Genomic DNA, 15087 nt, shown 5'->3' on the forward strand with positions numbered 1-15087 from the left:
TTAACTGATCGATCTGCAGCTGTGGATCATTGAGCTGCTGATCCTCAATTGCTCACTGTTTTTAGGCTGCCCAGACCGTTTGTCAGTCACATTTTTCTGGGGTGATCGGCGGCCATTTTGTGTCTTGTGGTGCGCCAGCACAAGCTGCGACCAAGTGCATTTAACCCTCAATGGTGTGGTTGTTTTTTGGCTAAAGCCTACATCAGGGTGAAGCTGTCACACCAAGTGCATTTAACCAGCAATAGTCTGTTCATTTTTTGGCCATATACAAAATCAGGGGCAAGCTGCGCCTGTCACCAAGTGCATTTAACCCTCAATGGTGTGGTTGTTTTTTGGCTAAAGCCTACATCAGGGTGAAGCTGTCACACCAAGTGCATTTAACCAGCAATAGTCTGTTCATTTTTTGGCCATATACAAAATCAGGGGCAAGCTGCGCCTGTCACCAAGTGCATTTAACCCTCAATGGTGTGGTTGTTTTTTGGCTAAAGCCTACATCAGGGTGAAGCTGTCACACCAAGTGCATTTAACCAGCAATAGTCTGTTCATTTTTTGGCCATATACAAAATCAGGGGCAAGCTGCGCCTGTCACCAAGTGCATTTAACCCTCAATGGTGTGGTTGTTTTCTGGCTAAAGCCTACATCAGGGTGAAGCTGTCACACCAAGTGCATTTAACCAGCAATAGTCTGTTTATTTTTTGGCCATATACTACATCAGGGGCAAGCTGCGCCCGTCACCAAGTGCATTTAACCCTCAGTAGTGTGGTTGGTCAAGCTGTGACACCAAGTGCATTTAACCAGCAATAGTCTGTTCATTTTTTGGCCATATACTACATCAGGGGCAAGCTGCGCCCGTCACCAAGTGCATTTAACCAGCAATAGTGTGGTTATTTTTTGGCCATATCCCAGTCTAATTCTGTCACTAAATCCATACCGGTCACCCAGCGCCTAAATACTAGGCCTCAAATTTATATCCCGCTAAATCTCTCGTTACCGCTGTCCTGTTGTAGCTGGGAAAGTTATTTAGTGTCCGTCAAAGCACATTTTTTGTTCTGGGTTGAAGTACAATTCCCAATTTAGCAATTTCATAATTTAGTGGTTTCTGCTATATCAGAGCTATTTGAAATCTATCCCTAAAAGGGTATATAATATTCAAGGTGCACATTGGGTCATTCAGAATAACTTCACACACACCCGCTACTGTGTATTTTCAAGTCTAATTCTGTCACTAAACCCATACCTGTCACCCAGCGCCTAAATACTAGGCCTCAAATTTATATCCTGCTAAATCTCTCGTTACCGCTGTCCTGTTGTAGCTGGGAAAGTTATTTAGTGTCCGTCAAAGCACATTTTTTGTTCTGGGTTGAAGTACAATTCCCAATTTAGCAATTTCATAATTTAGTGGTTTCTGCTATATCAGAGCTATTTGAAATCTATCCCTAAAAGGGTATATAATATTCAAGGTGCACATTGGGTCATTCAGAATAACTTCACACACACCCGCTACTGTGTATTTTCAAGTCTAATTCTGTCACTAAACCCATACCTGTCACCCAGCGCCTAAATACTAGGCCTCAAATTTATATCCTGCTAAATCTCTCGTTACCGCTGTCCTGTTGTAGCTGGGAAAGTTATTTAGTGTCCGTCAAAGCACATTTTTTCTTCTGGGTTGAAATACAATTCCCAATTTAGCAATTTCATAATTTAGTGGTTTCTGCTATATCAGAGCTATTTGAAATCTATCCCTAAAAGGTAGATCATATTGAAGGTGCACATAGGGTCATTCAGAATAACTTCACACACACCCGCTACTGTGTATTTCCAAGTCTAATTCTGTCACTAAACCCATACCTGTCACCCAGCGCCTAAATACTAGGCCTCAAATTTATATCCCGCTAAATCTCTCGTTACCGCTGTCCTGTTGTAGCTGGGAAAGTTATTTAGTGTCCGTCAAAGCACATTTTTTGTTCTGGGTTGAAGTACAATTCCCAATTTAGCAATTTCATAATTTAGTGGTTTCTGCTATATCAGAGCTATTTGAAATCTATCCCTAAAAGGGTATATAATATTCAAGGTGCACATTGGGTCATTCAGAATAACTTCACACACACCCGCTACTGTGTATTTCCAAGTCTAATTCTGTCACTAAACCCATACCTGTCACCCAGCGCCTAAATACTAGGCCTCAAATTTATATCCTGCTAAATCTCTCGTTACCGCTGTACTGTTGTTGCTTGGAAAGATATTTAGTGTCCGTCAAAGCACATTTTTTGTTCTGGGTTGAAGTACAATTCCCAATTTAGCAATTTCATAATTTAGTGGTTTCTGCTATATCAGAGCTATTTGAAATCTATCCCTAAAAGGGTATATAATATTCAAGGTGCACATTGGGTCATTCAGAATAACTTCACACACACCCGCTACTGTGTATTTTCAAGTCTAATTCTGTCACTAAACCCATACCTGTCACCCAGCGCCTAAATACTAGGCCTCAAATTTATATCCTGCTAAATCTCTCGTTACCGCTGTACTGTTGTTGCTGGGCAAGATATTTAGTGTCCGTCAAAGCACATTTTTTGTTCTGGGTTGAAATACAATTCCCAATTTAGCAATTTCATAATTTAGTGGTTCCTGCTATATCAGAGCTATTTGAAATCTATCCCAAAAAGGGTATATAATATTCAAGGTGCACATAGGGTCATTCAGAATAACTTCACACACACGCTTCTGTGCATTTCCAAGTCTAATTCTGTCACTAAATCCATACCGGTCACCCAGCGCCTAAATACTAGGCCTCAAATTTATATCCCGCTGAATTTGAATACAATACATTGGGCCAAATAATATATTTGTTGTTGTGGTGAACCATAACAATGAGAAAAACATCTAGTAAGGGACGCGGACGTGGACATGGTCGTGGTGGTGTTAGTGGACCCTCTGGTGCTGGGAGAGGACGTGGCCGTTCTGCCACATCCACACGTCCTAGTGTACCAACTACCTCAGGTCCCAGTAGCCGCCAGAATTTACAGCGATATATGGTGGGGCCCAATGCCGTTCTAAGGATGGTAAGGCCTGAGCAGGTACAGGCATTAGTCAATTGGGTGGCCGACAGTGGATCCAGCACGTTCACATTATCTCCCACCCAGTCTTCTGCAGAAAGCGCACAGATGGCGCCTGAAAACCAACCCCATCAGTCTGTCACATCACCCCCATGCATACCAGGGAAACTGTCTCAGCCTCAAGTTATGCAGCAGTCTCTTATGCTGTTTGAAGACTCCGCTGGCAGGGTTTCCCAAGGGCATCCACCTAGCCCTTCCCCAGCGGTGAAAGACATAGAATGCACTGACGCACAACCACTTATGTTTCCTGATGATGAGGACATGGGAATACCACCTCAGCATGTCTCTGATGATGACGAAACACAGGTGCCAACTGCTGCGTCTTTCTGCAGTGTGCAGACTGAACAGGAGGTCAGGGATCAAGACTGGGTGGAAGACGATGCAGGGGACGATGAGGTCCTAGACCCCACATGGAATGAAGGTCGTGCCACTGACTTTCACAGTTCGGAGGAAGAGGCAGTGGTGAGACCGAGCCAACAGCGTAGCAAAAGAGGGAGCAGTGGGCAAAAGCAGAACACCCGCCGCCAAGAGACTCCGCCTGCTACTGACCGCCGCCATCTGGGACCGAGCACCCCAAAGGCAGCTTCAAGGAGTTCCCTGGCATGGCACTTCTTCAAACAATGTGCTGACGACAAGACCCGAGTGGTTTGCACGCTGTGCCATCAGAGCCTGAAGCGAGGCATTAACGTTCTGAACCTGAGCACAACCTGCATGACCAGGCACCTGCATGCAAAGCATGAACTGCAGTGGAGTAAACACCTTAAAACCAAGGAAGTCACTCAGGCTCCCCCTGCTACCTCTTCTGCTGCTGCCGCCTCGGCCTATTCTGCTGCTGCCGCCTCGGCCTCTTCCTCCGCCTCTGGAGGAACGTTGGCACCTGCCGCCCAGCAAACAGGGGATGTACCACCAACACCACCACCACCACCTCCGTCACCAAGCGTCTCAACCATGTCACACGCCAGCGTTCAGCTCTCCATCTCACAAACATTTGATAGAAAGCGTAAATTCCCACCTAGCCACCCTCGATCCCTGGCCCTGAATGCCAGCATTTCTAAACTACTGGCCTATGAAATGCTGTCATTTAGGCTGGTGGACACAGACAGCTTCAAACAGCTCATGTCGCTTGCTGTCCCACAGTATGTTGTTCCCAGCCGGCACTACTTCTCCAAGAGAGCCGTGCCTTCCCTGCACAACCAAGTATCCGATAAAATCAAGTGTGCACTGCGCAACGCCATCTGTAGCAAGGTCCACCTAACCACAGATACGTGGACCAGTAAGCACGGCCAGGGACGCTATATCTCCCTAACTGCACACTGGGTAAATGTAGTGGCAGCTGGGCCCCAGGCGGAGAGCTGTTTGGCGCACGTCCTTCCGCCGCCAAGGATCGCAGGGCAACATTCTTTGCCTCCTGTTGCCACCTCCTCCTTCTCGGCTTCCTCCTCCTCTTCTTCCACCTGCTCATCCAGTCAGCCACACACCTTCACCACCAACTTCAGCACAGCCCGGGGTAAACGTCAGCAGGCCATTCTGAAACTCATATGTTTGGGGGACAGGCCCCACACCGCACAGGAGTTGTGGCGGGGTATTGAACAACAGACCGACGAGTGGTTGCTGCCGGTGAGCCTCAAGCCCGGCCTGGTGGTGTGTGATAATGGGCGAAATCTCGTTGCAGCTCTGGGACTAGCCAATTTGACGCACATCCCTTGCTTGGCGCATGTGCTGAATTTGGTGGTGCAGAAGTTCATTCACAACTACCCCGACATGTCAGAGCTGCTGCATAAAGTGCGGGCCGTCTGTTCGCGCTTCCGGCGTTCACATCCTGCCGCTGCTCGCCTGTCTGCGCTACAGCGTAACTTCGGCCTTCCCGCTCACCGCCTCATATGCGACGTGCCCACCAGGTGGAACTCCACCTTGCACATGCTGGACAGACTGTGCGAGCAGCAGCAGGCCATAGTGGAGTTTCAGCTGCAGCACGCACGGGTCAGTCGCACTACAGAACAGCACCACTTCACCACCAATGACTGGGCCTCCATGCGAGACCTGTGTGCCCTGTTGCGCTGTTTCGAGTACTCCACCAACATGGCCAGTGGCGATGACACCGTTATCAGCGTTACAATACCACTTCTATGTCTCCTTGAGAAAACACTTAGGGCGATGATGGAAGAGGAGGTGGCCCAGGAGGAGGAGGAGGAGGAGGAGGAAGAGGGGTCATTTTTAGCACTTTCAGGCCAGTCTCTTCGAAGTGACTCAGAGGGAGGTTTTTGGCAACAGCAGAGGCCAGGTACAAATGTGGCCAGCCAGGGCCCACTACTGGAGGACGAGGAGGACGAGGATGAGGAGGAGGTGGAGGAGGATGAGGATGAAGCATGGTCACAGCGGGGTGGCACCCAACGCAGCTCGGGTCCATCACTGGTGCGTGGCTGGGGGGAAAGGCAGGACGATGACGATACGCCTCCCACAGAGGACAGCTTGTCCTTACCCCTGGGCAGCCTGGCACACATGAGCGACTACATGCTGCAGTGCCTGCGCAACGACAGCAGAGTTGCCCACATTTTAACCTGTGCGGACTACTGGGTTGCCACCCTGCTGGATCCACGCTACAAAGACAATGTGCCCACCTTACTTCCTGCACTGGAGCGTGATAGGAAGATGCGCGAGTACAAGCGCACGTTGGTAGACGCGCTACTGAGAGCATTCCCAAATGTCACAGGGGAACAAGTGGAAGCCCAAGGCCAAGGCAGAGGAGGAGCAAGAGGTCGCCAAGGCAGCTGTGTCACGGCCAGCTCCTCTGAGGGCAGGGTTAGCATGGCAGAGATGTGGAAAACTTTTGTCAACACGCCACAGCTAACTGCACCACCACCTGATACGCAACGTGTTAGCAGGAGGCAACATTTCACTAACATGGTGGAACAGTACGTGTGCACACCCCTCCACGTACTGACTGATGGTTCGGCCCCATTCAACTTCTGGGTCTCTAAATTGTCCACGTGGCCAGAGCTAGCCTTTTATGCCTTGGAGGTGCTGGCCTGCCCGGCAGCCAGCGTTTTGTCTGAACGTGTATTCAGCACGGCAGGGGGCGTCATTACAGACAAACGCAGCCGCCTGTCTACAGCCAATGTGGACAAGCTGACGTTCATAAAAATGAACCAGGCATGGATCCCACAGGACCTGTCCGTCCCTTGTCCAGATTAGACATTAACTACCTCCCCATAACCATATATTATTGGACTCCAGGGCACTTCCTCATTCAATCCTATTTTTATTTTCATTTTACCATTATATTGCAAGGCTACCCAAAGTTGAATGAACCTCTCCTCTGCCTGTGTGCTAGGCCTAAATATATGCCAATGGATTGTTGCAGTGGTGGCTGACGTGAAGCCTCATTCTCTGCTATGACATGCAGACTGATTCTCTGGTGACATGAAGCCAGATTGTCTGTTACGGGACCTCTCTCCTCTGCCTGGGTGCTGGGCCTGAATTTATGACAATGGACTGTTGCAGTGGTGGGTGACGTGAAGCCTGATTCTCTGCTATGACATGCAGACTGATTCTCTGGTGACATGAAGCCAGATCCTCTGTTACGGGACCTCTCTCCTCTGCCTGGGTGCTGGGCCTAAATTTATGAAAATGGACTGTTGCAGTGGTGGGTGACGTGAAGCCTCATTCTCTGCTATGACATGCAGACTGATTCTCTGCTGACATGAAGCCAGATCGTCTGTTACGGGACCTCTCTCCTCTGCCTGGGTGCTGGGCCTAAATTTATGAAAATGGACTCTTACAGTGGTGGGTGACGTGAAGCCTGATTCTCTGCTATGACATGAAGACTGATTCTCTGCTGACATGAAGCCAGATCCTCTGTTACGGGACCTCTCTCCTCTGCCTGGGTGCTGGGCCTAAATATCTGACAATGGACTGTTGCATTGGTGGCTGACGTGAAGCCTGATTCTCTGCTATGATATGAAGACTGATTCTCTGCTGACATGAAGCCAGATTGTCTGTTACGGGACCTCTCTCCTCTGCCTGTGTGCTAGGCCTAAATATATGCCAATGGACTGTTGCAGTGGTGGCTGACGTGAAGCCTCATTCTCTGCTATGACATGCAGACTAATTCTCTGCTGACATGAAGCCAGATTGTCTGTTACGGGACCTCTCTCCTCTGCCTGGGTGCTGGGCCTAAATTTATGACAATGGACTGTTGCAGTGGTGGCTGACGTGAAGCCTGATTCTCTGCTATGACATGCAGACTGATTCTCTGCTGACATGAAGCCAGATCCTCTGTTACGGGACCTCTCTCCTCTGCCTGGGTGCTGGGCCTAAATTTATGACAATGGACTGTTGCAGTGGTGGCTGACGTGAAGCCTGATTCTCTGCTATGACATGCAGACTGATTCTCTGCTGACATGAAGCCAGATCCTCTGTTACGGGACCTCTCTCCTCTGCCTGGGTGCTGGGCCTAAATTTATGAAAATGGACTCTTACAGTGGTGGGTGACGTGAAGCCTGATTCTCTGCTATGACATGAAGACTGATTCTCTGCTGACATGAAGCCAGATTGTCTGTTACGGGACCTCTCTCCTCTGCCTGGGTGCCGGGGCCTAAATATCTGAGAATGGACTGTTCCAGTGGTGGGTGACGGGAAGCCAGATTCTCTGCTATGGAACCTCTCTCCAATTGATTTTGGTTAATTTTTATTTATTTAATTTTTATTTTAATTAATTTCCCTATCCACATTTGTTTGCAGGGGATTTACCTACATGTTGCTGCCTTTTGCAGCCCTCTAGCCCTTTCCTGGGCTGTTTTACAGCCGTTTTAGTGCCGAAAAGTTCGGGTCCCCATTGACTTCAATGGGGTTCGGGTTCGGGACGAAGTTCGGATCGGGTTCGGATCCCGAACCCGAACATTTCCGGGATGTTCGGCCGAACTTCTCGAACCCGAACATCCAGGTGTTCGCTCAACTCTAGTTTTGACAATAAATCGTAGATTTGTGCTGGCAGACCCTATCTCATTATTTTGCCAACATATATTTGTAATGACCGGCGTCACGCACAGGGAGGGAAAAGGGAAAGCCCTGCCCAAGGGAGAGGGAAAGGTGGTGACCCCTGACTCACCTTGCGGCTGGCACCTGACTGCCCTGACGTCCCTAGACGGGTTCCTCACCCGTGTGGCGATCACGTGCCTAAACCCTGGCTTTCCCTAAAATGAGCCCTAGATAGTGAACGGGGCGGTAGGGATCGCTAGTCCGCACCACTGACACTAAGAGGGAAACACCAGGGAGAGGACAGACAATACAGACAAACACATAAACCCAGGTGGGCGACCACAGCAGACCCCAAAGGTCCAACAGGGATCTGGAGGGAAACGTTCTGGACCAACAACCAGAGAACGCAGCAACACAGCTCCAGTGGGTCAGTATAGATGTCCAGGCAGGAAGCTCTATATCTGGCAACCAGAGAAGTGTGAGAGGGGAATATAAGGAGGTTGGGAGTGCTGGACAAGGAACAGCTGAGGAGAAGGAGCTACGGATCCCTGAGTGAGCCAAAAAGGGTTGCAAAGCAAACCCAGAAAGCTACCATAAGGAAACAGCCCTATCTTACATAGAGCGCGCAGCCAACCGCTGCGACTTCCTGACCCCGGGTATAACGGAGTCAGGCGTGGGTCTTGACACCCTCGTGACAATATTAGGCCACAGAGACATTTAAGGAGGTAGACAATATAATTTGATTGGCATGTGTGATAACCCTTAATCTGCAAAATTTCATCCTTTTGTGGATGGTGGATCTTATCCCCTTTCATCACATTAGAACACTGGGCACAGTGTAAACAAGGGAATGTACCTTGTCTAGTCTTTCCTAATAGGCGTTGTTGTGGAATTTCTTGACTTGGGCCAGTGTCTGCTCTGACTAGCCAGTCTCTAAGATTCTTGGGTCGTCGAGTGCAAGGTAAGAACCGAGTTTGGAACTCCTCAATGTTGGGATAAGAGCGAGAGAGGAAACTCCAATGTCTATTGAGAATGTTTGTTATTTTGTGTGAGTGGGGATGGTACATGTATACAAAGGGGAGTCTCTTTTTGGTGTTCTCCCTATGTTGTGTAACGGGCACAAGATTTTGTCATTTCCAAGGTTCTTATCTGCCTATCATCCTCTGAGGTCACTTTTTTCCTTATCCGCTCAAATTGGGATTTGGGTAATGCTTTCTTAGTAGAGGGTGCATGACAACTACTATAGTGAAGCAGATTGTTCTGGTCAGTGGGTTTCCGATAGAGATCTGTGGTCAGGGAGGCAACTTCCTGCTTAAAGACTTGAGTGTCAACGAAACTTATAGTGTGTGTATCATGTTGGATAGTGAATTGTAATTCCGAGAAAATGTAGTTCAGGTAAGTATGAAACAGTAAAAGTGAGTCCTCAGGTCCATCCCACAGACAGAAAATGTAATCTATTTATCTTCTCCACATTCTGACATGTCGGAGAAAGAGAGGATGTAAGTATATATATTCTTTTTCAAAACGAGCCATGTAGGCGTTAGCGTACGGTGGTGCTATGTGTGAGCCCATAGTGGTTCCTTCCTTCTGGACATAAAAGGAATCTTCAAACATAAAACAGGTATTTTGAAGAATGATGGTAAGGAGATCAACATAGAAATCAATCAGACAGGGAGATATATTTGCTTCTTCTAATAGAAGTTTGGTGGCCCTTATCCCTTTAGTGTGCTGTATAGAGGTATAGAGACCATTGATGTCCCAGGTTACCAGTTTGCATCTGTCGGAGAGGGGGCCCACTTCCCCAATTAGCTTGAGAAATGTGGAAGTGTCTAATAGAAATGAGGTAGTAGTTTTGATGAGTGGGGTCAGGACTTTTTCCAGTAAGATGGATAGAGGTGCTAGGATTGAATCTGTGGATGCAATGATTGGTCGCCCAGGAGGTTTTTCCAGAGTTTTATGGATCTTTGGGAGTACAGTACATAGAAAATACAGGTGATAGAATGTGGATTAGTTAAAAAAATTATCTCCTCATTGATAGAACCCTGTCTAAGATGATGAGTAAGTGTTGTCTGAATCAAATTATCAATCTCAAATGTGAGATTTGAGGATATTTTTTCATATACCTCCTTATCGTTAAGTTGCCTGTATATCTCTTTGATGTAATCAGAGAGGTTCATGACTACAATAGCTCCTCCCTTGTCTGCTGGCTTTATGATTAATTCACAATTTTTAGTGAGTGACATCAAAGTTTGTTGTTCGACATTAGATAGATTTGGAGAGACTTGGTATTCCCCATTTCTCATTTTTTTGGTAAATACAGCAACGTCCCTGTTAACCAAGTTCACAAAGTCTCAATCACAGGGGCTGTCTTGGGTGGAGTAAAATTTCAATTTTATTCTTAACCCCAAAGTCTTAAGGGTAATTAAAGAGTTTGTAACTAGTTCAGAGTTGTTAGTGATGTGTTTGTCACTAAAGTGTGTCTTTAGCCTCAGATTCTGAAAAAATCTCGGTAAGTCCATTTCTATCTGAAAAGTTTCCAATGTATATGTCGGACAGAAGGACAACCCCTTCTGAAGTAACATACATTCAACTGGACTTAGGAGATGCAAGGAAATATTAATGACTAGAGGTTCCTCCTTACCTGCGAGCGTGTGGTTATAGTTGCCCTTTCTCTTGGATTGCCCGTCCCTCCGTGTCAGATTCTGCTTTGTGGGCGTTGGCCTAAAAAACCTGTTAATTGGGTGGATTCCATACCCCTCTCTGTGCTGGAACCTGATGAGACTTGTGAAGAGGATCTTCTGCGATATGTATGCTGCGTATGATTCCTGCCATCTGTAAACTCGATTGTTCATATATTCCTTCGAGTCCCTTAGGAATTTTCTCCTCTTAGTAACTTCAGCTTCTTTCCTGTGATTCACCAGGGTCATTCCTGCAGCTGTGCAAAGGTGTTAAGGTAGTTTTAAACTGCTGTTCAGCAGCAAGAGTGGAGTCTTTGTTTTAATGGATTTCTGTGGATGTGATATAGTCAGGGTCATTAAATGTCCAGGGAACATTTGTTGAGAATATGTTCAAACTAGTCACAGAAGGCTGTGTCTTCCTTAAAGATCGTAGGTCGTGTAGACATATGGAGACCTCTCGAGATCCGTTGTACCCTCACATATTCTGCCAACGTAGCGCAATGTAGTTCATACTGTAGTTCATTTACAAGCTCTAAGTTTAGATGCTGGAGTCTATAGCAATTCACTCGGAAGAGTGACTTGGGATAGAATAGATGCTGTTTTAGAATCAATCTAATATGAGTTTTCATTTCCTACATTTTAGTAATGTTTACTATTTCACTTAATTTTCTTTTTTTACCACTACACAAGACTTTAATTTTTTCCTTATTTCTAACCCACTGATATTATTATAAGACAATGTTACCAACATGTTCTTTACTTGAACACCCATTCCTAACATGTTTTCCATATTTTCTATATATTCTGATTAGGAATATTGTGATTTGGGCTTCCTGTCTGGGTTGTGCCATCCCCTCCTGTAAATTCCCCCTCCTTCACATTCCTTACATAACAGTGACATGTTCCACTGCGCAACGCATCATACCTTACATACACTTCCTTCTACTAACTACCAGCCGCGCTACCTACTTCCAGTATCGTTCCACGTTGGAACGCACCGGAAGTGCTAGCACAATACACATTGCTTGTAGTCCCCTTACCACACAAGAAGACATAGCTACACGCACTGATGTGGTAGTTATTGGGTTGAGCTCCATTCTTAGGGACCCAGCATTTCAGAATTGGAGGAGAGTGTGCGTTCCACGCTGGAACACACTCGCATTTCCGGTTCCGGTTATCACTTCCAGTGCCCGGGACATTTAAGGGAGCATCATACCATTAGAGACAGCTTACACATAGGTGTGGATACACCATACACCTGCTCATTTTCTCTATATGCACCATCTACTACTTATCTCTTTGACAACTTGGTAAGTCTAACCCCTCTTGGGGGCACCCAGTTCCTCTCGAGTTAGTGATCGACCATATGTCTTATGTATTGATATGTCTAGTCTAAATTGACAGTTTTACATGCAGGTAAAGGCCCATAATTTGTCCTTAGCTATCTTAAATAGATATGTGGACCAGCATTATCTGTTCACCAGGGACTAGAGACCCCATAACATGTCCTGCCCCAGTCAATCTCCTATTATTGTGCCTATTTTATCTATATAGATTAGTGGTATATGAGTTCCTATCAGACTGGAACAGTTTCAATGGAGTCCAGGAGAAATGGGACTACTTAAAAGTGAAGTGGAACTATTGAAGGCAACAGATAATTGCATTAGGCTTGTCAGTAAAAGTAAAAAAAGGAAGAGACCGCTGTGGTACTCAGCAGAAGTGGCCAAAATTATTAATAACAAAAAGATAGCATTTAGAAATTATAAAAAAAAAAAAAAAAATTAGGATGACAGGGAAATTTATAAGATTAGGCAGAGAGAGGCCAGGCAAGTGATAAGAGATTCTGAAGCACAGGCAGAAGAGAAATTAGCTCAGTTAGTGAAAAAAGTTGATAAGACATTCTTGAGATATATAAATGAAAAAAGGAAATTAAAACAAAGAATTACCAAATTAAAAACAAAAGAAATCAGGTATATTGAAGAAGATACAGAACTAGCTGACTACCTCAATGAATACTTCTGTTCAGTTTTTACAAAGGAAAATGAAGGAAAAGGACCTCAGTTAGGGAAGAAGACCAATGAATCTTTTGATGCATGTGTCTTTACAGAGGAAGAGGTTCTAAGTCAGCTGTCTAAAATTATTACAAATAAGTCACAGGAGCCTGATAGGATACACACAAGGCTATTAAAATAGCTTAGCTGTGTACTAGCAAAACCATTAACAGATTTATTTAACCAATCACTGGTAACAGGAGTCGTCCCAGAAGATTGGAAATTAGCAAATGTTGTGCCCATACACAAGAAAGGTAGAAGGGAAGAATCGGGCAACTATAGGCCAGTAAGCCTGACATCAAATGTGGGGAAATTAATGGAAACCATATTTAAGGAGAGGATTGTGGAACATCTAAAATCCCATGGATTGAAAGATGAAAAACAGTATGGGTTTACTTCAGGGAGATCATGTCAAACTAATCTTATTGATTTTTTTTGATTGGGTGACTAAAATAATAGATGGCGGAGGTGCAGTAGACATAACTTATCTAGACTTTAGTAAGGCTTTTGATACTGTCCAACATAGGCTTATCAATAAATTGCAGTCTTTGAGCTTGGACTCCCATATTGTTGAATGGATTAGGCAACGGCTGAGGGACAGACAACAGAGGGTTGTAGTCAATGGAGTATATTCAGACCATGGTCTTGTTATCAGTGGGGTACTTCAGGGATCTGTTCTGGGACCAGCAGATTAATATCTTTATCAGCGAAATTGCAGAAGGCCTCGATGGTAAGGTGTGTCTCTTTGTAGATGACACAAAGATTTGTAATAGGGTTGATGTTCCTGGAGGGATACACCAAATGAAAAAGGATTTAAGAAAACTAGAGGAATGGTCAAAAATCTGGCAACTAAAGTTTAATGTTGATAAGTGCAAGATAATGCACCTGGGGCGTAAAAACCCAAGAGCAGAATATAAAATCAGTGATACAGTCTTAACCTCAGTATCTGAGGAAAAGGATTTAGGGGGTCATTATTTCAGAAGGCTTAAAAGTAGGCAGACAATGTCATAGAGCAGCAGGAAATGCTAGCAGAATATAGAGCACTAGTGAGACCTCATTTGGAGTATTGTGCTCAGTACTGGAGACCATATCTCCAGAAGGATATTGATACTTTGGAGAGAGTTCAGAGAAGAGCTACTAAACTAGTACATGGATACCAGAAAAGGTTAAATGACCTTAACCTGTATAGCTTGGAAGAAAGACGAGACAGAGGGGATATGATAGAAACGTTTAAATACATAAAGGCAATCAACACAGTAAAAGAGGATATTTAAAAGAAGAAAAACTGCTACAAGAAGACATAGTTTTAAATTAGAGGGGCAAAGGTTTAAAAGTAATATCAGGAAGTATTCCTTTACTGAAAGAGTAGTGGATGCATGGAATAGCCTTCCTGCAGAAGTGGTAGCTGCAAATACAGTGAAGGAGTTTAACCGCCTCCCGACCGCTGTACGCACGGATGCGTCCGGGAGGCGGTTGATTTATTCCTCCTGGACGCATCCGCGCATCATCTCGCGAGACGCGAGATTTCGGACTAAGCCGGCCCGCGCATGTGCATCGCGGCCTGGCAAATGAACGAGAACAATTTAGTCACCAGCCTGCCAGCCAATGATCGTGGCTGGCAGGCTGGCGATTTTTAAAATGTCGAATCAGAAGCCATATAACACATCATATTAGTAAATATGATGTGTTAAATGGGTTCCCTGCTCCTCTACTGGTCCTTTTGGTCGGTTGGTTCCAGCAGAGGAGCAGGCTTCACAGTGAGTACACCAAAACACTACACTTTAGCCCCAGATCACCCCCTGCACCCCAATTAACCCTTTGATCACCCCTTGATCGCCCCTGTCAATCACTAGAGAAAGGAAAAAAGTGATCAATGTAAACTGTCACTTTTTTTTTTCACTGGTATTGACCGTTAGGTTTTAGGATAGTTTAGGCCCTTGGTTAGGTAGTTTAGCGATCGGTTAATGCCCAGTCCACCGCACCGCAGTCACTTATTCGCTGATTAGCGTATCGCTAAGCAGCATTTGTACTTTTATAGTATCTGTAAGTGATCAAAACTGATCAAAGTCAGATCTATAATAGTATTAGTGTCACCTTAGTTCGCCCTCCACCCAAAACGCAGTGTTTGCCCAATCAGGCCTGATCGGTCGCCCACACGTGCGTTCACCCACGCCCGCCCTGCCGCAGTGACCAAAATTTTATTTATTTTTGATCACTGCACATTCACTTCACAAGCGCTGCGGCGATAAAAAAAATCAGTTTTGC

This window comes from Bufo gargarizans, chromosome 3, assembly GCF_014858855.1.
Source record: "Bufo gargarizans isolate SCDJY-AF-19 chromosome 3, ASM1485885v1, whole genome shotgun sequence".
Classification (NCBI taxonomy): Eukaryota; Metazoa; Chordata; class Amphibia; order Anura; family Bufonidae; genus Bufo; species Bufo gargarizans.